Source organism: Falco biarmicus, chromosome W, assembly GCF_023638135.1.
Source record: "Falco biarmicus isolate bFalBia1 chromosome W, bFalBia1.pri, whole genome shotgun sequence".
NCBI classification, from domain to species: Eukaryota; Metazoa; Chordata; class Aves; order Falconiformes; family Falconidae; genus Falco; species Falco biarmicus.
Genome location: NC_079310.1, coordinates 3,052,433 through 3,075,479, shown reverse-complemented (window position 1 = coordinate 3,075,479; position 23,047 = coordinate 3,052,433). Strand labels below are relative to the sequence as shown.

The window sequence follows — 23,047 nt, the reverse complement described above, 5'->3', positions numbered from 1 at the left end:
CCCTGTCTCTTTCCCCAGCCTGCCTCTTGTGCTGTGTGGTTGTCTGTACTGAGCTGTCAGCTCCTGGCCTTTCTGCTGATACCTGTGCCAGACTCATCAGCTATAAATGGATCTGGCCTTTTCTAGCACCCCACTCCCAACACCAAGAGATGTTGCAGGAAATCAGAGCTGGACCTGGCTTCCTCTGAATTAGGAAAACATATGTTTCTACCACTGGTTTTTCGTAGGTTCTCTGGAAGCATTGTGTCTGGCTTTGGGGGTAGCTGTCTGTGCTCCAGTGAGGGCTGTGCTGTTGAATTTTTTGTTTGCACTGAGAGTGGTTATTCCCAGACCTATAGGTGCTACCTCCAGTGGCCAGCCTCATGCATCACCCTACAAAGCACCATCTGATCTGAGAGTTATGTCTCAAGGGAAGGCCAAAGTTTTTATTACTGACTACATCCTGCTTTCACATCTGTATTAGGCACTTAATAAAAGGAACCTGGCTTTTATACATGATGAACAACCTCATTTGTCTCCCTTAACTTTGAGATTTATGACAGATCCTGGGATCTTTTCAGCCTTGTTGCATTCCCCCTCCCCTTGAGAAGCAGGGAGGATCAGTATCTTCTTGTTCAGCAGGGAGCTGGGGCCTGAGGTATGCAGACCAAGATGACTCAGGGAGTCAGTAGCTGCCTTGATTGCTCTCTTTTTATGTGAGCTGGAAAATGTAATATCCCAGACTGGGATATTATATAGGGGTTATGGTTCACTGAAACCTCCTTTCTGTCTGTCTGCTCGGATTGCAGGTAATACTTTTCATGAAACAAATGAGGAATAGATGAAATGCCTCCTTCACCCTTCCCCACACCATCAAGCTGCTGTGTGGCAAGGGTACCTTTTTGCTCTGGGAATAAATTAAATTAAGATATTGTGTGTAGCTGTAGCTGCCTGATGCTCTTTCCTATGGTTAGCTCTGCTGAAGCTGGGCCAGGCATCAGATTCTGCTTGTTTGCCAGCTCAACTTGGAGTGCTTCAGGGTAAACTTGGCTGAGAGGAGTTTTTCTGCTTGCTGTATCTCTCCCAGATGTTCAGGGAGGCTGGTTACCCCAATTCTGCTTGGCCTCACACAACCTGCCTTCTGCTGATCACTTAAGTTCCAGTTCTTCACCAAAGCCCTGGACACATAGCAGAGTGTTTTCTGAGATTTGTTGGGTATAGGTCTCTGTTCCTCTGATTCTGGAACATGAAGTCTGGTTGGAGTTTTGCTTGTGATAGCTACTGCTCATCTGAAGCCCACAGTTTCTTCCCCTCTTCCTGTTCTTGTGTGTGCTTGCCTGGACTGGGAATGTTGGTTTCCACAATTCATGTCTGTTGTGCCTGGGGTGGGTATTTGCTGAGCATCTTTGTAACCCTTAAGCCTTGCCCTGGACTCTGCACTTCTGACTGAGTCCTCAGTGGAGCTGGGGATGGGAGTGTGTCCCTTCCTCAGGACTGCTCCTGTCTGAACAGTCTCCCCTGTGGGCAGCTCTTGATCTATTGTTACAAATGTTCTGCTGACACCAGTATCTCTCTGGCACAAGCTATAAAGGTTGTTGTTGGATGACACTGCCTTAGGATGCTTTCAACTTCTCTGCTAGTTCAGTTGCTTTGAGACTTCAGTTTTCTGCTTAAGAAACTGTATATGCAGTATGGTGGTGGTGTCTCTTGGGCGACTCATTAGTGTCCTTCACAAGAAGACCTTCTTGTTGGCTGGTTTCATGATGGCTGGTTCAAACTGCACCAGGATCCTCCACACATGCCAGGGCAAGATGCTGATCCAGATGGCAGTATGTAAGCACAAATTTGATGTGCTGCTAATTTCATCTCAGCGCTGTATTGTGGAATGTGGCCATCCTAGTGCTGTAATGGTTGTGCTACATATACACAGCGTTGAGACTGTGTCTGGCAAAGCCTATGGGCAGATAACTGTGATGGGGTGAAGGGTTGGGAGGTTTCTTTTGAGACTGTAATTAGATGTTGAAGGGAAAGCAGGAAGAAGAGGAAGTGCCTGTACACCTTAATCCATTGTTGACAGAATAACCCCAGCTGTATCAAAGTTTTGAGGACAGTCTGGCCTCCTGGTACAGGTGAATAGCCCTGTGTCAGCACAAGTTCAGATGCAGTGCACAGGCATTAGACCTCTACAGCTTCTTGCATCAGGCTGCAATGGGATATCCCACTGAGATAGAGCATCCTTGGTTACTGTGCTTAGAGTACTCCTTGTTAAATGCCAGGCTTTGCAATGCATCAAAGCTCTGGTATCTGCAACGTCTGGGTCCCTCAGGGATCTGTGTGGAACATGTGCTCTGCAATACATCTAGCTATGGTTTGGAAGAGGAAGTGAAGAATATAATTTTCTGATGATTTTAAGTTAATCAGGGTAGTCGGTTTGAAAACTGCCTGAAGAATGACAGGAATTCCCACAGTATTCTCCTGGAGAAACTGGCTGCTCATGGCTTGGACAGGTGTATTTTTCACTGGGTAAAAAACTGGCTGGATGGCTGGGCCCAAAGGGTTGTGGTGAATGGAATTAAATACAGTAGGCAGACGGTCACAAGTGGTGTTCCCCAAGGCGCAGTATTGGGGCCAGTCCTGTTATAATCCTTCCAAAAAGAATTTCTGCTGGAGAAACTCCAATTGGCTGCCTGGGAGTATTTCTTATAGCCCATAAAACTAAATTTAAAGCTTCAGGCCATTTTAATACAGTCTGTTTACAAACTTTGACTAATTTATCTTTAAGAGTTCTATTCATTCTCTCTACCTGTCCTGAGGATTCTGGATGATAGGGAGTATGTAACTGTGATCAAATTCCTAATGAATGATAAATTTGTATTAATATAGCTGCAGAAAAATGTCAGAATTAGTTACCTCTGGAACTCCATATCTGGGAATAATTTCCTTTAAGAGAACTTTAATAACTGCTTTTCAGTCACTTTTCTGAGTAGGGAAAGCTTCCGCCCACCCTGACAATTGATCAACAATGACAAGTAGGTATGTCCACCCCGTTACTTTAGGGCAAGGGTCCTCAAACTACGGCTGTCGGGCCGGATACGGCCCCCCAGGGTCCTCAATCCGGCCCCCGGTATTTACAGAACCCCCCCGCCGGGGGTTGGGGGGGGAAACCAAGCAGCCGCAGATGACCTCCTGCCACTTCAACCGCGCGCCGGCCTGCGCAGCCCCCAAGCACCCGCCGGGACCGGGCTGGAACCAGAGCCTCGTCCTCGACCTGCCCCCCGCAGGGGGCGCCTCTCGGCTACAAACCGCGCCGCCGCCGCCCCGTCGTCGTCGTCCTCCTCCTCCTCCTCTGCGATGCGCGGCGGGCGAGAGGCGCGGGCATCTCCTCTGCCGGGCAAGCTCAGTCGGCAGCCTCTGCACTGCGAGGCCCAGCCAACTCGGGCGAATCGCCAGAGCCCCGGCGCGGCAAAGTCCCTTCTGGCCACCCTGTCCGGACTGCTCGGCCGGGCTGAGGAGGGGGGCAGCGGCATCAGCGAGGGGGGCGGCTCCCCCGTCTCTCCCTCCCTCCCTCCAGCTCCCAGGCAGGACAAGCAAGCCAGCACCAGTGGGAAGCGCGCGCACCATCATGTCAAAAAAAAGAAAAATTGACTCCGAGTGCAGGGTATTCCAAGAAAAGTAGACTTCTGATTATTTTTTCACGGAGTACAAAGAAAGAGCGTTTTTTCTGAATTGCCAGAATTCAGTGTCTGTGTTCAAGGAATACAATTTGTGTCGACACTACCAACCTCAACATAAAGATAAATATGATTCTTTGGTTGGACAAGTGAGAAAAGATAAAATATTAAGATTGAAACATGGATTGACAACTCAGCAAAATACTTCTGTGAAGCAAAAGCAGCTCAATATATCATCACTTCGAGCAAGCTATCAAGTTGCCAAGTTCATAGCGCGCACTGGCAGAGCATTCACAGAGGGAGAATTTGTTAAAGAATGCCTTCTTTCTGTGGCCAAAGAGATGTGTCCAGAGAAGGCGCATTTATTTAGTACAGTGAGTCTTTCAGGAGCTACAATTACACGAAGGATTGAAGAAATGGGGGAAAATTTGAATCTGCAGTTGCATACTCCTCAAAAAACTTTGCTATTTCTCATTGGCACTCGACAAAAGCAATGATGTTCGTGATTCTGCACAACTTCTAATTTTCATTCGTGGGACAAATGATTCTTTCGAAGTCACAGAAGAGCTTGCTGCACTGAAAAGCATCAAAGGAACAACTACAGGAGAGGATATCTATGAGAAAGTTTGCCAAACTATGAATGATTTGGAGCTGGACTGGGGTAAACTATTCAGTGTGACAACTGATGGTGCTCCTAGCATGGTGGGGTCCATGAAAGGAATGGTTGCACGCATTAACAAAGAGATGGACAAACACAGCCATTCACATCCAATAGCCATACACCGCATCATCCACCAACAAGCACTGTGTTGTAAATCACTGAAGCTGGACTCTGTCATGAAAATTGTGGTTTCTTGTGTTAACTTCATTAGAGCTCATGCACTAAACCACAGACAGTTTCAGGAATTTCTGTCTGAGCTAAATGTTGCCTATGAAGATATTCTGTACCACACAGAAGTCTGTTGGCTGAGTCGAGGGAGAGCTTTGAAACAATTTTATGACTTACTTCCACAGGTTTATGATTTTGTGCTTTCTAAAAACAAAGTGCTCAAAGATGCAGAATGGAAATGGCACCTTGCGTTTCTGACAGATGTAACAGAGCTACTCAACAATTTCAGTGTCCAGCTTCAAGGAAAGGGGAAGCTCATCTGTGATATGTATTCACATGTGAAAGCATTTCAAGTCAAATTAGACCTGCTCATTAACCAAGTAAAGGAGGAAAACTTCTGCCATCTCCCCACAACTCAAAACCTGTCTGCAGAAAAACCAGCAGCTACATTCCCAAACAAAACATGTATGGATGTACTAGAAATGTTGCAAAAGGAGTTTCAAATTAAAGAGCTTCGTCTCCATGAACAGGACATACAGCTTTTCTGGAACCCATTTTCTGTTGACATTGAAACTGTTGATCTGATTTACCAAATGGAATTGGCCGAACTAAAGACTTGTGACTCGCTGAAAGATGCATTCAAATCAAGCAGCCTTACTAATTTCTATGCATCTCTCCCCTCAGAGACATATCATAATCTCAGGAACTATGCACTCAAAAGTGCAACCATCTTTGGCAGCACCTATGTCTGTGAGCAGACTTTTTCCCAAATGAAACATCTGAAATCTCCAGTCAGATCCAGACTAACTGGTGAACACTTGCATCACTTGCTACGACTGGCAGTGACAAATATGGAACCTAACATTGACCATCTCATTAGCCAAAAGCAGGCCCATAGTTCACATTGAAATATTATTTCTTTTTTTTGATTACAATTGTTCTTCATTTTAAAAATTGCATTCTTTTTCCTGTTTTTTTGCACTACTACAAATAAAATATGTGCAGTGTGCATAGGAATTAGTTCATTTTTTTTCCAAACTATAGTCCGGCCTGTGACAGTGTCTGAGGGACAGTGAACCGGCCCCCTGTTTAAAAAGTTTGAGGACCCCTGGATTAATCAATACTGTTCACACACTTCTTGGCTACATATAATTGGTTAATTACTAAGCTACAGACACACTGAACTTCTTGCATTTTTTTTCTCTCTTCTTTCTTATCGCTGTGAGTTTCATGTTCTCAGCCAGCCACTGAGACATGGCATCTCACATCCGCTCCAGCCTCGCTTCATATCCTGTTTTTCTTCCAGGTGTTCAGCCAACCTTATCTTACTTTCTTTCTTCTTTAGCCTTCAAGGTCCTTCACAGGCATCGCAGCCTCCAGCACTTGCCATGAAGCTCTCTACACTCTGGGTGGTGGGGAGTGAGCAAGTGGCTGTGTGGTGCTTGGTTGCCAGCTGGGGTTAAATCATGAGAACAGAGCATGCTAAGGCCTGATGTATGCTGGGAGCAGGGTATTAGATCAAAGCAAGCTAACCAGGTAGGCAGGATAGGTGGCCAGGAAGAGCTGAAGGGCTATTATGCAGCCATGATCACCTGCAGATTGCTGTCTCCTGCATTCATCTTTTGTCTGGCAGTTTTGTCAGAATCCACTAACTTATGGAAATAGTATAGACCAAACCCCCAAGCTGGAGGGCATAAAACATCAGCTTACCCAAAAAGCTTTTTAAGTGGATCCAACAGCAGCTGGATTGCTGAGGCTTTCATGCTTCCCAGTGTGATACAGGGGGCACCTGCACAGTGATGGAAGAGGAAGCATGAGCACTCTCACCATCGGCTAGGTAGCAATTTATTTTTTTTTGCTCACAGGTGCACAATATTAAGTTATGGGTTATAAGTTATGAAACCTTATGACTTGTGTTGTGGTTTAACCCCAGCTGGCAACTAAGTACCACACAGCTGCTCACACACTCCCCCATGCCCCCTCAGTGGGATGGGGAGGAGAATCGGGAAAAAAGGTAAAATTTGAGGGTTGAGATAAGAACATTTTAGTAATTGAAATAAAATAAAATAAGATAAAACAATAAAAAAAATAATAATTGTAATGAAAAGGAGCGAGTAGGGGAGAAGGAATAAAATCCAAAGAGAAAGGGAAAAACCCCACAAGTGATGCACAATACAGTTGCTCACGACCTGCTCAGTGATGCCCAGCCAGTTCCCAAGCAGCGATCAGCGGCTTCTGGCCAACTCACCCCCGTTTTTACACTCAGCATGATGATCTGTGGTATGGAATACCCCTTTCACTAGTTCAGGTCAGCTGTCCTGGCTGTGTTCCCTCCCAGCTTCTTGTGTACCTCCTTACTGGCAGAGCATGGGAAACCTGAAAATTCCTTGATTTAGTATAAACAATACCTAGCAAGAACTAAAAACATTAGTATGTTATCAACATTATTCTCACACCAAATCCAAAACACAGCACTGCACTAGTCACCAAGAAGAAATTAACTCTATCCCAGCTGAAACCAAGACAGTATCCACCCCTTATTCCATACCATTTATGTCATGCTACGTTTTCCAATACACCATCACCTTTCAGTTCTTCTGATATAAACACACAGATATTATTCCCTTAGTCTATGGACCATCCCTCTAAAAGTCCATTGAGTTCATTTAGTCCATGATGTTGGGCTACATCTGTCATAACAGTCTTTCAAGGCAGGAAAGATGGTGCGAGGTGTTGGACTGTTGCATGCTGAAGCCAGTTCTGATTCTATCACTACTGTGCTGATCCAGTTTCATCAAAGTTCATTCTTCATTAGTGTGTCAATTGGAAGAGAGCCAGGTCCAGATCTCCAAATCCACAGTGGTAGAGATGGGTGCCATAAGGTGCCCAGTGCAGTAATGGGCATATAGAAGTGACAATATATAATGTTATATAGCAATTAACATCACACAGTATAATTCATTGGCTATTCTCAGCCAAAATCAAATCCCTTTGAGGTATACATTGAACCTCCCCATCTTCCCACATTAGCCACCAATGCACCCAGGTCCTTGAGCAAAAGCAAGCCCTGAGGCAGGAATAACCCAGACTGTTTTCCCAAGCATATTTTTAAGGTGCACTACAGGAACTTTATCCCCCTCTACAGCATGCAAAAGCTTTGACTGGGCAGGACCAGCTCAGGTAGCAGAGCCTCTGGTATTAACCAACCAGGTAGCCTTTGCTAAATGTGTATCCCAATGTTTGAAAGTCCCACCACCCATTGCTTTCAGTGTAGTCTTTAACAGTCCATTACATCGTTCAATTTTCCCAGAGGCTGGTGCATGATAGGGGATGTGATATATCCACTCAATACCATGCTCTTTGGCCCAAGTGTCTACGAGGTTGTTTTCAGAAATGAGCTCTGTTGTCTGATTCAATTCTTTCTGAGGTGCCATGTTGCCATAAGACTTGTCTTTCAAGGCCCAGTAGAGTGTTCCAGGCAGTGGCATGGGGCACAGGATATGTTTCCAGCCATACGGTGGTTGCTTCCACCATTATAAGAACATGACACTTGCCTTGGCGGGTCTGTGGGAGTTTGATATAGTCAATCTGACAGCCCTCCCCATATTTATATTTCAGCCATCATCCTCCATACCAGAGAGACTTTAAGCGCTTGGCTTGCTTAATTACAGCTCATGTTTCACATTCATGGATAACCTTTGCAATAGTGTCCATGGTCAAGTCCACCCCTTGATCCCGAGCCCATCTATATGTTGCATCTCTTCCTTGATGGCCTGAGGTGTCATGGGCCCACCGAGCTATGAATAATTCACCTTTATGTTGCCAATCCAAATCTACATGAGCCACTTCAATTTTAGTAGCCTGATCTACCTGCTGGTTGTTTAAATGTTCCTCAGTGGCCCACCACTTGGGTACATGAGCATCTACATGACGTACCTTCACAACAAGTTTCTCTACCTGGGCAGCAATATATTGCCACAATGCAGCAGCCCAGATGGGATTACCTCTTTGTTATGAATTACTGCGCTTCCATTGCTGAAACCACCCCCACAGGGCATTTGCCACCATCCATGAATCAGTATAGAGGTAAAGTATTGGCCGTTTCTCTCATTCAGCAATGTCTAAAGACAGCTGGATAGCCTTCAGCTCTGCAAACCGTCTCAATTCACCTTCTCTTTCAGCAGTTTCTGCAACTTATCATAGAAGACTCCATACAGCTGCTCTCCACCTCCAATGCTTTCCTACAATACAGCAGGACCCATCAGAAAACAAGGCATATTTCTTTTCATGTTCTGGCAATTTATTATACAGTGTGGACTCTTCAGCACATGTCACCTCCTACTCTGGTAACATTCTGAAATCTTTGCCACCTGGTCAGTCCATGATAATTTCCAAGATTCCTGGACATCTGGGATTTCCTATTTGAGCTTGTTATGTGATAAATATGACCAAATTACTCCATCTAGCATTAGTTGTGTGATGTGTAGAGAAGAGTCCCTTTAAACATCCAGCCCAGCACTGGCAGGGGTGCCAGAAGGAGCTGTACTTCAGTACCAATCACTTCTGAAACAGCCCGAAGCCTTTCATAAGTTGCCAGTATCTCTTTTTCAGTTGCAGTGTAGCAGGCCTCTGATCCTCTATATCCCTGACTCTAAAAGCCCAAGGGTCAACCTCGAGTCTCCTCTGGTGCTTTCTGCCAGAGGGTCCAGGTAGGGCCATTCTCCCTGGCTGCGGTGTAGAGTAAAATTTTTACATCTTGCCCCGTCCAGACTGGCCCAAGGGCTACTGCTTGAACTATCTCCCATTTAATTTGTTCAAATTTGTTCAAAGGCTTTTCGCTGCTCAGGGCCTCATTTGAAATTCTTCCTGGTCACCTGATAGAGAGGGCTTACAATCATACTGTAGTTTGGAATGTGCATTCTCCAAAAACCCACAGTGCCTAAGAAAGCCTGAGTTTCTTTCTTATTAGTTGGTGGAGACATAGCTTTTATTTTGTTGATCACATCCACTGGGATTTTATGACATCCATCCCAAAAACTGGATCTCCTGTGCAGGTCCCTTGACCTTGCTTTGTGTTATGGCAAAACCAGCTTTCAGAAGGATTTGAATTGTCTCCCCTTTCTCAAAAACTTCTTCTGCTCTATTGCCCCATACGATGATATCATCAATGTATTGCAGATGTTCCGGAGCTTCACTCTTTTCCAGTGCATCCTGGATCAGTCCATGGCAGATGTTAGGCCTGTGTTTCCATCCTTGGGCCAGTCAATTCCAGGTGTATTGGATGCCCCTCCAAGTGAGTCTTCCCACTTTATTCAAATATGTTACCCGCTACTGGCAACTGCTAGTGCTCATGAAGGACTAACACTAACAGTTTATAGAATAAAACTCTTTATTAATATAAAATCATGATAAATTAAGGTTTGTGATTGCCGGTGATAGGGACTGTCTGCAAAAACAAACTTGAAGTGATATACAGCCAAGCTATAATCACTAATAACAGCTAGCGTGAGTTAGTGCACATAAGATAAAGTTCTTACTCAATAGGCGTCCCTATGGGGGAGAAGACAGGTTCAGCCCGTCAACTGATCCCAGAAGTTACGATGGAGTCTTCCCTAACTTCTCCCGTCATCTGTCCACTTTTTATACTTCACAGAACATTGCATATTCATTCATCATACACAGGACTGGTTACAAGTTTCTTGCTTCTAATGCAAATTAGTACACATCCTCAGTACTACTGAAGTTCCCTACTAACTACGCATGCTCCTCAAGCGGGGCTTTGCCCTCTTTCGGGGGGGCTATTTGAGTTCGAGGTCACCATCTCTCACTACCACTATTGTCTTTGACCTATTTTCAGCTAATTTTCTGTTGATGTCAGTGGATTGCAACACTTCATCATCTTGTTTCCTCTCATAGTCAGAACTCCCCTCACTTGAAGGCTTCTTTCTGTGTAACTTAGATAATGGTGTTCTTTTCACTATCTGTTCTGTGTTCCTCATCCTCCCCAAGGCTGACTACCTTGATTAAAGTCCCTTCATTCATAACAACTTTATGAACTTTAGCCAGATTGACCTAGTTTTGTGAACACTAAATCAGAGTGTGGTAATCCAGGAGTTTAGACAACAATTCCCCCTGCCCTGGGCTTATTTCAGTCCAGGACTAGTTCATCTCTATCACATTTAGGTGGAGCTTGAGTGACTCTAGTTATACATATTGTTGTTGCTAACTGGTATCATGTGCCCAGTGAGGTGTAGTAGTACCTTGGAGACAGGTAACTTTGAGATGGAGGTGTGCGTTAGTATTACAATGAGATTATTTCATCTGAGGAAAGTCATTTCGCCTCAATGGTTGACTCAGCCACAGACATCTCATGGATTCTTCATGTGACAACTGGTATGCAGCTTATCAGCTGTGTGGTGCCATCAAGTTCCCATTCCTGTAGGGAGCATGAAAGAGCCTGGCCATGGGGTCTCCACTCTGCTCCATCCTCCCTTACTCCTATCAGCATGTGCTGAGCTGGCAGGATGTGTTGCTTAGGGAAATGTGGTGATGTAGATTCTGTGCATGCCAACCATCCTGAAAGTGATAGCTGTATTTTATCCTAAAAAGCTTTCTGTAATACTGCGCTTCTATTAGGTCCCAGTTTTCTCTAATTCCCCCTGCCCCCACAAAGTGATTTTCCCACACCTACCTTTTTAATTATCTTCCTTAGCTTTTCTGGGCAGAGACTTCCTTTTCCTTGAAAGGCAAAGAGGAGCCTTACTCAAGAGGTTGGGATTGCCCATGGCCCTGCTGAATCTGTCTGTCCCCTTCCAATTCACCTGGAAAGCACAAACCACAGGAACCCTGCAGACAGGAGGATGAGTGCCAACAGTACAGCCACCCCAATCACTGTCTCAAGCCATGGGCCTGAGTGCTGCCCTGCAACTAACACACAGCCAGGAGTGGGTGCCACAGCCTGAGCCACATGTTGGCAATGGCCCCAACAATAGCAATGGGTGTGCACAAGTGTGTAGACATGTGTCTTGACTTAGGTTTCTTGTGGGATGGAAGATCACCCCCATGTGTGGGAAATGAAAGCTTTCCCCTGTTCCCCCACAACAAGACCCCCCTGCTCCTGTGCTTAGCCAGCTCCTCTCCATGGGAAGCAGCCAGGCTAGGAAAAGGGAGCCTTGGGCACAGGGAGTGAGGAGCCCACTTACCAACAGAGAAGCTATAGCACATGCAGGTGAACTCTGCCTGTTGGAGGAGATGGGAAGGAGAGCTCAGGCCACTTCTGTCCTGCTGCCCACTCTGAGGGCAAAGGCCTCTCACCCATGGCCACCAAATGCCCCAGCTGTGGACAAGGACCCCGGAGACACTGTCCTGCCAAGGCACCCAGGCTCTCGGCACAGGGGCTGAGAGCAGAGCCCATGTGGCACTGCCACTTATCTTTGGTGGCCAGCCCAGACCCAGCCAAGGGGCCCGGCCCCAGCTGGCAGCGTCCCTGGGGAGCAAGACCCCTCTGTGACGTGTACCTGCTGTGAGTGGCAGATGAAGTGGAAAAAAAGGCCATGTAGTCCCAGAAGGACCAAAGGGCAGTGTTGTGGTAATCTGTGCTCGCTGATCCCGTCACCCAGCACAAAGCCCACAGGGGCAGTGAGGTTGAGCATGGCAGCCACATAGGCACCAGGATGCTGGCTGGCATTGAAGGACTGTGACTCCCACGAGCAGGCACCTTCCACCACGGTGCTGTTGTGTGTCGCAGCCACAATGAGCTGGTACTCCCTGCAAGGCAGGGTGGTGAGAGGGCTAGATAAGACGGGGACAGGGAGATTGGGATGGAGGCAGCTGCAGGCAAGTGCTGCTGGTGGGGAAACCAATCTCAAGGCTGTGGAGAGCAGAGCTGCCAGGCGCTACACTCACCTTGCTGCCTCTGTGGGTCGGGTTATGGGGTGGAGGAGAAGCACAGCTGTCCCTTGGGATGGGGAGGTATCACAGACACTGCAGTAACTAATGTTGAGAGGGTCTAGGGTGTCTGGAAGGGAAGACCTGGGAGTTGAGCATTAGTAAGCAGGATGGCAGAGGCTGTGCTGAGAGCAGGGGTAGTAGCCTTGGGCAGTGCAGACTGCAGAGCACAGCTCCTCTGTTCCCAAGCTCCTCGGCACTGGCTTGGAGGCCACAGGGCTGGGGACAGAGAGCTGCCTTAGCCAGGGTGCATGCTATGGCCACCCTGGAGGGACTGGGGCACAGAGTCTTACCCAAGATTTTGGTCTGAAACTCCCACAGCAATACAACCCCGACTCCAGCAGCCATGAGTCCCTGCATTGTCACTGTGTATCTGCTGCAGGGCTGTGCTCAGGCAACAAGTGCTCAGTGACAGAGTTGCTCAGCTGCAGCTGTTTCATCTCGAGGAAGCCACTGTCCTGTGCACTCCTGGCTGTGGTGTTCAGCTAAGGACAGGAGACAGAGACAGAGGGCAGCAGCACCAACCTGCCCTCTGGGAACCTGCTCACAGCACACCAAGACAGAGAAAAGCACCCCTGCAAACCTCCCCTTCTCTTCACCTGCCACAGTTGTGGAAAGCTCTCAGAGAGGAACTACCAGGAGCCCTGGCCCCATGCGTGGACCTCAAAGCAGATAAGAGGAGGAGAGGAGGAATTTGGAGCCAACACTCAAGACGTCAGAGTGGCTGCCTTTGTGAGCAAAGGACCAAGCCTCTGTGAAGAGCTGAGGGCAAGAGGGAGGCCATTCATTTGAAGATACATGTAATATGTGTATATACATGTGTATATACATGTAATGAGCCTAGGCCAGGTCATTAATACGATATTTCAACACAGCAGGCGCTGTGTTGACAACTCTCAAAAGAAGAGCCCTGAATTTCTCTTTCCCCCTGTGCAAGGCTGGACTCTGAAAGCTTTGTCTACATGAAAAGGGGAAGACAGTTCCCACAAGGGATACAGTTTGAGGGTGCCCATGTGCCAATGCATCATCTGAATTTCTCCTGAGATCCCAGGCCAGCCTCACTGCTGCTGGGGTCTTTATAGAAATGGCATTTTGGGAATATGCAAAAAAAAGGAGCTAACTGAAACAAAAAAAAAAGGGTTCTTGTCACAAACAGAGGTGTCTGAGAGCAGGTAGCCAGCTGGAACAGACCCACAAGTAATGCCATCAGGGCCCTAGTTTGCAGGTTTCCCCATGAAACAGCTGAGGGGCACGAAGAACCAGCATATCTGGGTCCCTGTCACCCCATGGAGAGGTCTATCCTCAGAGAGGGCATAAGACACACTGATAAGGGTCTCTGCCCCCCAATGCTAGAAAGCAGGGCTGCACTGTGGGAAGAGACCCAAACTCACAGACAGAGAAGGCACTTCCTGCCATGCACTGTGGAAAGCTCAAATAAACGGTGCAACTCTCCCAGAGGAAGAGGGGTTTTCAGAGGACAACTTAAACCATAGGATCTCCTGTGGTAAGAACCAGAAACAAGCACACAAGAGGCACAGGAAACCCTGGGAGGCCACTCCAGCAGACACATCAAGTCCTGCACACTAAGATGTAAAGTCTGCTAAACCCCAGGCTGAGCAGATCTGGGGAGGAAGCCCAGAGAGCAGGGAATACCCACCACCTCTCTGGGCAACTCCACAGCATGAGGAATGTTGAGGGTGAGAGAGAAAACTTTCATGCTCATCACAGCCAGATGCTCACTAGGACACTGAGGGGAACCACAAGTCATCAATTTTCCCTTCCCCATTCACTCTACCTGCCTGCACACAGCTCCAGGCAGAGAGGTGCCTGGCAAGGTGAGGGGAACCACAGGTAGTCTGCGGTTCCCTGGTACCTGGTATCCGATGATGTCCCCTTTTCAGGAGGGCAGCGCCTTCTACCTGAAGGACCCCATGCTGGCATCCAGCCACAGCTACTCTGGTTTGTCCAGCACTGGAAACACAGGAGGATGGGGTCACACATGGGGCCAGTGAGGAAGGCCTGAGCCCAGAGCAGGGTGCAGGCAGCTCCTGGTCCAGGGGACAGGCTGCAAAGGGACCCCCCCAAGCAGGTTTTGTCCCCCACAGAGGGCACGTGCTGCAGCATCAGAAGCAAGCAGCATCAGTGTGGTGAGGAGGGGGAGAGTGAGGTGGGGACATGCTGTGGTCCAGGGCCCTGCACAGCCCCTTCCCCAGATCCCACAGGCTCCAAGCAGCCCCGATCACAGGACCATCACTGCAGGGAGCAGATGCTCGGGCCGAGTTGCCAGGTGAAGGGCACCTTTATATTTCATGTAGGTGGGCACATACCCATTTCCTCTGTCCTGAGCAGCCATGTGAACAGAATTGTACTGGGGGGCAGGGAGATAGTGACGCTGTAGACAGTGAAGGGCTGCACAGGGGGACAGGCAAATGTTCCCTCTTGGCCGTGTAGCATGTCCTCTCCCTTCACCTCTTCAGTCTCACAGGGAAGGGAGGAAGGCACTGCTAGACAGCACATGGCCCACATGCGCTGGCAGGCATCAAGGATTCTGCAGGTCCAGTTCAGTTTGATGCTGCTTATGGAAATCTCCAAGGTCCCAGGGACAACCTGAAGGACCTTTGTGAAGGAAACATTGCAAGAGGGTCATTTCCTTCCCTTCTCCTTCCAGCCAACCTCCATCATCCCCAGCATTCCCTCATTAGCCTGTCCCCAGCACAATGGCGACAAGGCCATCCTGCCTTCTTCCAGACAACACTCAGCCACTGTCTGCACCCTCCTCTGGACCTGAACTGTTCCCAGAGGTACTCTGGGTACTGCATTGACTGTGTGCCCTGGTTTCAGATGGGATAGAGTTAACTTTCTTCTTAGTAGTTAGTACAGTGCTGGGTTTTGGCTATGGTGTGAGAACAATGTTGATAACCACACTGATGTTTTCAGTTGTTGCTGGGTAATGTTTATACTAAGTCAAGGATTTTGTGGTTTCTTGGGCCTTGCCAGCCAGAGTGCTGGAGGGGCACAAGAGACTGGGAGGGGACACAGCCAGGTCAGCTGACCTGAACCAGCCAAAGAGGTATTCCATACCATGGGACGTCATGCTTGGTATATAAACTTGGAGGGTTTGCTGGGGGGGGATCATTGCTCAGGGACTGGCTGGGCATTGGTCAGTGGGTGGTGAGCAGTTGTGCTGTGCATCACTTTTCCTTTTCTCTTTTCCTTTGGATTTTACCCTTTTCTCCCACCTTTCCATTATAATTGTTATTATTGTTATAGTTATTATTACCTCTTTATTCTATTTAAATTATTAAATTGTTCTTATCTCAACCCTCAAGTTTTACATTCCTTTCCAGTTTTCCTCCCCACCCCTCCGGGTGAGGGGGAGTGAGCAAGTGGCTGTGTGGTACTTGGTTGCCAGCTGGGGTTAAACCATGAAAATGTGGAAGAGTACAAGGAAGTACTTGTGGCCACTCTGCAGCCACCACCCTGGGGCTAGCAACTGATCTGGTGACTGGTCCCTTTTTTACCAACAATAACTTAGCCAACAGACCCAGCGGACAGAGCTGGGTCCTGCCCTCCTGCTCCTGGACTCTTGTACTCTTCTCCATAAAGACCCATCCAGCTGGTCTGGACACACTGCCTGGGGCCCTGCACACAGTGATGAGGACTTGTCCCCCTTGGCACTGTGCAGGGATGCCCCAGCTGGCAACAGCACAAACAAATCTGGGATGAATCAGCAGCAGTTTTCTCTGGAGTGAATGCTGTCCTGGTTTCAGCTGGGATAGAGTTAATTTTCTTCTTAGTAGTTAGTACAGTGCTGTGTTTTGGCTATGATGTGAGAACAATGTTGATAGGACACTGATGGTTTTAGTTGTTGCTGGGTGATGTTTATACTAAATCAAGGACTTTTCAGTTCCTTGGGCCCTGCCAGCCAGAGGGCTGGAGGGGCACAGGAAATTGGGAGGGGAGACAGCCAGGACAGGTGACCCAAGCTAGCCAAAGGTGTTACAGATCTGCTAATAAGTTAGAATTAATTGACTTTATTTGATTCTATAAAATCATTTGGAATAAGAAATATATTTTAATGAAACTTGTAGTTGCACAGCAAAAGCTGCTATGAAATCCTCTGTACAGCCCTGTAGCAAGGCCAAAAGAATAGGTCAGAATCACCTAGTAGGAATAATTAGAACTTAGACAATAGACTTAAGATTCAAGATGATTGAAGATAATTGGATACAGTATTTACAAGTAGACTGGGAGAATGCATTGAAATGTCAGAATGCAGAATTAATGGGAAATGGGGAGAGTCGACTGGAACAACTTACAGTTACCTGCCAAGAAATCATGAACTTTAGTAAAAGGTAATTCCAGCAGGGGGAGATCGCGACCACCGACTCCTATACCACCTACCCAAATCGTACCCCAGACCCATTTCTAGACTTTTCTTATCTTTACTGCGCAGAATCGGATATGGGAGGAGAGTATGTTAATTATTTTTGGGAAATATTATGATTATGCATGAATAGTTAATGAATATGCATGAATAAGTTCTAAATATGGTGCATGATTTTGAAACTTGGTGTGCGTTGATCATGAGAGGACTCACTCATGCACCCAGACGTTAATAAAAAAGCGTCTGCTTATCTACATCACATTGGTGTTGATAAGTTCTTCATTCCGAGATTTCAGCAACAAAGGGATATTCCATAGCATGGTATGCCATGCTGAGTATATAAACTGGGGGAAGAAGAAGGAACGTGGGGACATCTGGCATTATGGCATTTGTCTTCCCAAGTAACTGTTACCCATGATGGAGCCCTGCTTTCCTGGGGATGGCTGAACACCTGCCTGCCCATGGGGAGTGGTGAATGAATTCTTTGCTTTGCTTTGCTTGCATGCGCAGCTTTTGCTTTACCTATTAAATTGTTCTTATCTCAACCCTTGAATTTTACATTCCTTTCCGATCCTCCTTCCCATCTCTCTGGATGGGGGAGAATGAGCAAGTGGCTGTGTGGTTCTTGGTTGCCAGCCAGGGTTAAACCATGAGAAATGCCCACACCATGCCCTGACAACCCCAAGCACAGGGCAATAATGACACAGGTCATATCCATCACTGCTCTCCTGCCTGGGGAGTACAGACTGTGAGCACTGGGAGAGTGGCTGGTTCACTCACTTACCCACACCGGTCATGTTCCCCTCCATAGGATGCCAGTGGCCCATGCTTTTCCTCACAAGCCAGCTGCTCCAAGGAATTGGGGAGACTTGCCTTAATCTCAGTTTCATGCAGGTGATCTCTGTAGCAGAAGACAAGTACCCTTCAGGGCACCTCAACATCACCACTTTATTTGGGTTGTAGAATAGCTAGTCTGGATCAGAGATAAACCTGGAGTCCTACTGGGTCTTCTGGCATTTCTCCGCACCAACAAGATGGGAAGGCATTAGCAGGGCAGAGGGTAGGTCTGCAGGGCATGACAGGGGATGGATTGGGGGATCCCCTTGTCTGGCACAGCAGGGCAAAGGATGGAACTCCAGGAAACCATATGGAGCAGCCCTCCCATGCCATGTCCCCAGCAAGGGGATGAGGGCAAGAAGGGCCTCACATTGCTTCCTGCAGGCCTCCCAGGAAAGAGTTCAACATTTGTCTCTGGGGCCTCAGCTCCCTCAGTCAAGCCTGGCAACACGCAACATTAAGGACTGGCACGGGCTACAAAAGGACCAGGCAGGACACCCTGGAAGCTTGTGCCATGCATAGAGCGGCCCCTGTGGGCCCTGCTCAGTGATCCACAGAAGCAGCATCCCCTTCCCATCCCACCCATATTCCCACACTCCCCGTGCTCACAGCTGCCTGCAGGGAACCAGCCCTGAGCTCTCTCACTGTGGCCCAGCCCAAGGAGTCACAAAGCACATGGCAAGTTTGGCTGTGCCAGACAACAGCACATTCCTGACTTTCAGCATGTTGTACTGGGCTTCCCACAAGAATGCAAGCTGGCCCCAGTCTCCCTCACAGAGGACTTCTACACCCCGACGCCTCCTGAGAAGGCAATAAACCCTGAGCCCAAAAGCTGACTCCTCCAGTGATGGCATGCAGCAGGGACCAAAAGGGGAGACCGGCACATGGGGAGGAGGCCAGGCTTTTGTTCCACCTGCATGGGCTGAGAAGACACAGGGAGCAGAGCTCTGTGATCCCCCAGACCCCGAGGCAATGCTTTTGGCCACCTCTACCATGCATGCCTGTCTGACCTCCAGCACTGTAAACCCCCCCCTCTGCAGGAGCGGTCTGGAAACTAGGACCATGCCTGGCAATCAGTTAGCTGAGGGGAATGCGAGCTTGTCTAGACAACAATTAACATGATGAGACATGTTTACAGAGCACAGGGGAGTGGGAGACAGATGGCACCAAGGATGGTGCCAAGGAAAGGTAACACCTTGTTGTTAATTGCTGGTAGTTAACCACCGATCAGGGATTGCCTAGTATGCAACGCTTAGCTTCAAGAACCAATCTGTTTAAAACGCACAGCTTCTGAAAGTGTATAAAAACTCGTGCTTCTGTACAATAAATTGACATTTGCTTGCATCAAGCTGCGTCCCGTCTCTTCATTCGCCGCAAATTGGTGACCCCGATGTGATGCGTTTAAGGATCTAACGTGAAAGGCTCTCGAATCGCCTATCTGAGCGACATGCAGCGAATCCCACAGAACTTTGAATGATCTGCTGAAAGGAAGCAGGAGCTGGCCATAAATCCCTCCGGAGTTGAGAGGTGAGCTGTGGGAAATCCGTAATGGGGAATCAGGCTTCATCCCCAGAAAGACATGTATATGGACTCATGTAGGGTCTCCTAGTCAGATCAGGGTGTCCGTGCCTCAGTCTCCTCAAACGGTGACCCCTATGGTGGTTTTCCGAAGCCTTGGAAGAATAAGGACGGAACTGGTCGATAAAAAAGACAGCTCGTGGAAGAGGGCTGCGTTCCGGAGGAGATGTCTTGGCTGAACGATCGTCTTGCTGTCTGGACCAGGCGGACAACCTAAACCCCGAGGATAACACCTGTATTCATCGAGACAGGTGAGCAGCCAAGAAACTTTAGAGACTTTGAAAGAATGAAAGTGTGTACATACAGCAGCCAATTGTATGATGCTGCCGCGGAGGGGAACTCCGTGTCGGGAATGCATTTAACATCTTGGTGGCAAATTCTGACTACTCTTTGCCAAGTGTGGACTAATTCTACTAACGGTGCTAAACCAGAGGAAGCTGTAAATTCCACCGACAGCGCGACTCTTCTCAAGACACCGTCAGCGATGGCGATTCTGTCCACACCTCCTCTGCCCCCAAAGCTTCTGTCACTGATTGCAGCGACCCTCACAACACAGGAGCAAGCACGGGAACAGGACAGCTCGGACAATGATTCCATTGACACTGATAAACCTTTTGATCCAGGTCCTATAGATCTGGAAAAGGAGCTAGACCTTTCCCCCACCCCTTCCTCTCTCCCGATGCATTGATTGTATTTTTGGGGAGGGTGAAAGGGAGTCTGAGGGATTGGTGGCAGGAATGCAAGTGGGAAGCACTTAAGTGATGGGTTTTGGGAGTCGCTATGGCTTGTTCAGTATTTTGTCAGACAAATCAACCTGCAGAGTGGCAGCCTGTGCAATACGAGGCTGTTAAAGGGTTAAGCAAAGCAGTGCGGGAAGGGAGGATTCATAATGAGAGAACAACTAGGTATTGTGAAGGAGAATAGGAAAGATAAACATGGTTATCTAGTGTTTAATAGGTGTCTGCATGCTTGTAGTGATATATAGCTATGTAACTACATGAATGATTTCTGCCCTGAGCCTGGTGGCGCATACAGCTGCGGTTTGTGTCCAGGCTCAGAGATGTAAATAGGGGCGTCTCTGTTATAGTAAAGTGTTTCTCTTTGCATAAAAAAGAGAGGGAATGAAGGGAATGACCCCAGAGGTATGTTCAGAGAAGGCATGCTATGTTTCGAACTTTTTGACTGAACCAGTTCTTGTTTGGTGAGCCCTTCCACCTATGTATAATGTTAATCCAAAAGAAGATGATATTGTTTACACTTTGAATGTCGATAACTGTCTTTCTGTAGATGCTAATGTAGTAGGAGGCTATGATGGGAACGTGTCGCAGGGGTTCTTCTCTTATCCAGAGTAATAGCAGGGTAAGCATTAAAGAGTTAAATCACCTTGTTTGGTAGGCAGTTCAGAATGTGGGTCAAAATTGCCACTGCTTTTTGTTGTTGGTTCAAGGACATGGCTGTGAGGATTTTGATGGTATGTGCTGCGTGGATTTTAGGCGCCCCATTGCAGCAACATGTTATCAAAATCTAAGAAAATTTCAGCCTTTTTGGCATCCATTCACTCAATTGGCAGTATTGTTTGTTTGCTGTTACCTTGGTTGCTGTCATGTTTGCAAGGGCCCTGCAGAACATGGCAAACCTGGTACTAGCTGTTCAAAAACAAAAAGGGGAAATTGTAAAATTGTACGGAACAGAGACAGTGGGTTATTTTGACACTGATTATATGTCTTAGTTGTTTTTTTATTTGTTCTATTACTTATACCTTGTTTTTACTCCTTCTTTTTCAAAGGTTCTTTTTGTGCAACAGGAAGGGGGAGATGCAGGAGCGGTCTGGAAACTAGGACCATGCGTGGCAATCAGTTAGCTGAGGGGAATGTGCTCGAGCTTGTCTAGACAACAATTAACATGATGAGACATGTTTACAGAGCACAGGGGAGTGGGAGACAGATGGCACCAAGGATGGCTTGCCAAGGAAAGGTAACACCTTGCTGTTAATTGCTGGTAGTTAACCACCAATCAGGGATTGCCTAGTATGCAATGCTTAGCTTCAAGAACCAATCTGTTTAAAACGCGCAGCTTCTGAAAGTATATATAAACTCTGTGCTTCTGTACAATAAATTGACATTTGCTTGCATCAAGCTGCGTCCTGTCTCTTCATTTGCCGCACCCCTCCTCTCAACACATGCTCCTGCCAGAAGACCTCAAGGAGCCCCCTATCATCCATGTACATCCACAAGGAACCTCCCACCCACCCATGAATTGCATGCTGGAGCCCTGCATGCTGGACACTCTGCCCTGGCCTGGCATGGGCAGCTCTGGCCACTGCCCTTGTGTTGGTTTTGGCTGGGATAGAGTTAATTTTCTTCATAGTAGCTAGCATGGGGCTAAGTTTTGCATTTGTGCTGGAAACTGTTGATAACACAGGGATGTTTTGGTTATTGCTGAGCAGTGCTTACACAGTCAAGGCATTTTCTGCTTCTCACACCACCCCACCAGCAAGTAGGCTGGGGGTGCACAAAAAGTTGGGAGGAGACACAGCTGGGACAACTGACCCCAACTGACCAAAGGGATATTCCATATGTATTGGGTCTGGCTGAACCCCATAGCAGCCCTCATAGTGCTGTGCTTGGTAGCTAGAAAGGTGATGATAACACACCAGTGTTTTGGCTACTGCTGAGCAGTGCTCCCACAGCATCAAGACTGTCTCTCCAACCTCCCTTCCCCCACCCTCACCAGTAGGCTGGGGGTGGGCAAGATCTTGGGAGGGGACAGCCAGGACAGCTGACCCAAAATGATCAAAGGGATAATCCATACCATATGACGTCTGCTCAGATATAAAAGCCAAGAGAAAGAAGGAGGAAGGGAGCAACTGCTATGTGTACTGAAGCCCTGCTTCCTGGGAAGTGGCCAAACATCACCTGCTGATGGGAAGTAGAGAACATCTTTTGTTTTCCTTCGCTTCTGCGCACACAACTTTTGCTATTACTTCATTAAACTGCCTTTATTTTGAACCACAAGGGTTTTTTTCATCTTATTTTCTTCCCCCTTTTCTGCTGAGGAGGGGAGTGATAGAGCAGTTTGGTGGGCACCTGGTGTCCAGCCAAGGTCAACCCACCACACCATACCATATGATATCATGCTCAGCAATAAAACTAGGGGGAAGGTTGGCCAGGGAGCCACTGTTCAGGGACTGACTGGGCATCAGTTGGTTAGTGGTGAGCAATTGTTTTCATTTGCATCACTTGTCTTTCTTGGATTTTATTTCTCTCTCTTTGTTATTTTCCTTTTCATTACATCATTATTATTATTGTTGTTGCTATTATTATATTTCAATTATTAAACTGTTCTTATCTCACCTGTTGATGCAGAAGGTTCGGACACAACTTATACGACCAATGTGATCAAGTTAGTGCCACTTTATTAAGGGATACACAGCAATTTATACAGTAGCACAAAGCACACACATTGCTTCTAGATTGCTAATAGGCTAAAGCTGCTTGTCTATTCACTCTCCTGCACTCTATGATTGGTCACAGCGTGGTATCCATGCTCCTCACCTACATTCTGTTTCGACATTCTATTTTCTTATTTTTCAGTCCAACTCCTTTATCTCTTTCCCATGTACAGTTCCTTAATAGTCCAACTCTCTTATCTCTCTGTGAATACACAGTTTCTTTGTCTCCCTTGGCCTTGCATATGTCCTTCACAACAGCTGCAGCTTGTTACAGCTTCAGCCTGCTCAGCCTGCTATTACAACAAAGTTACTTGGTCTGGATTGCTCATAATATGTCCGTTGTCTTCCAGCCACTCCACATCAACCCA

The 23,047-nt window shown here is 47.4% G+C and overlaps 1 pseudogene; it reads right to left on the bottom strand.

The window, feature by feature from the left end:
• Window positions 1-8,639: 8,639 nt before the first annotated feature.
• On the bottom strand, window positions 8,640-17,830 carry LOC130142105 (uncharacterized; annotated as a pseudogene).
• Window positions 17,831-23,047: the final 5,217 nt, after the last annotated feature.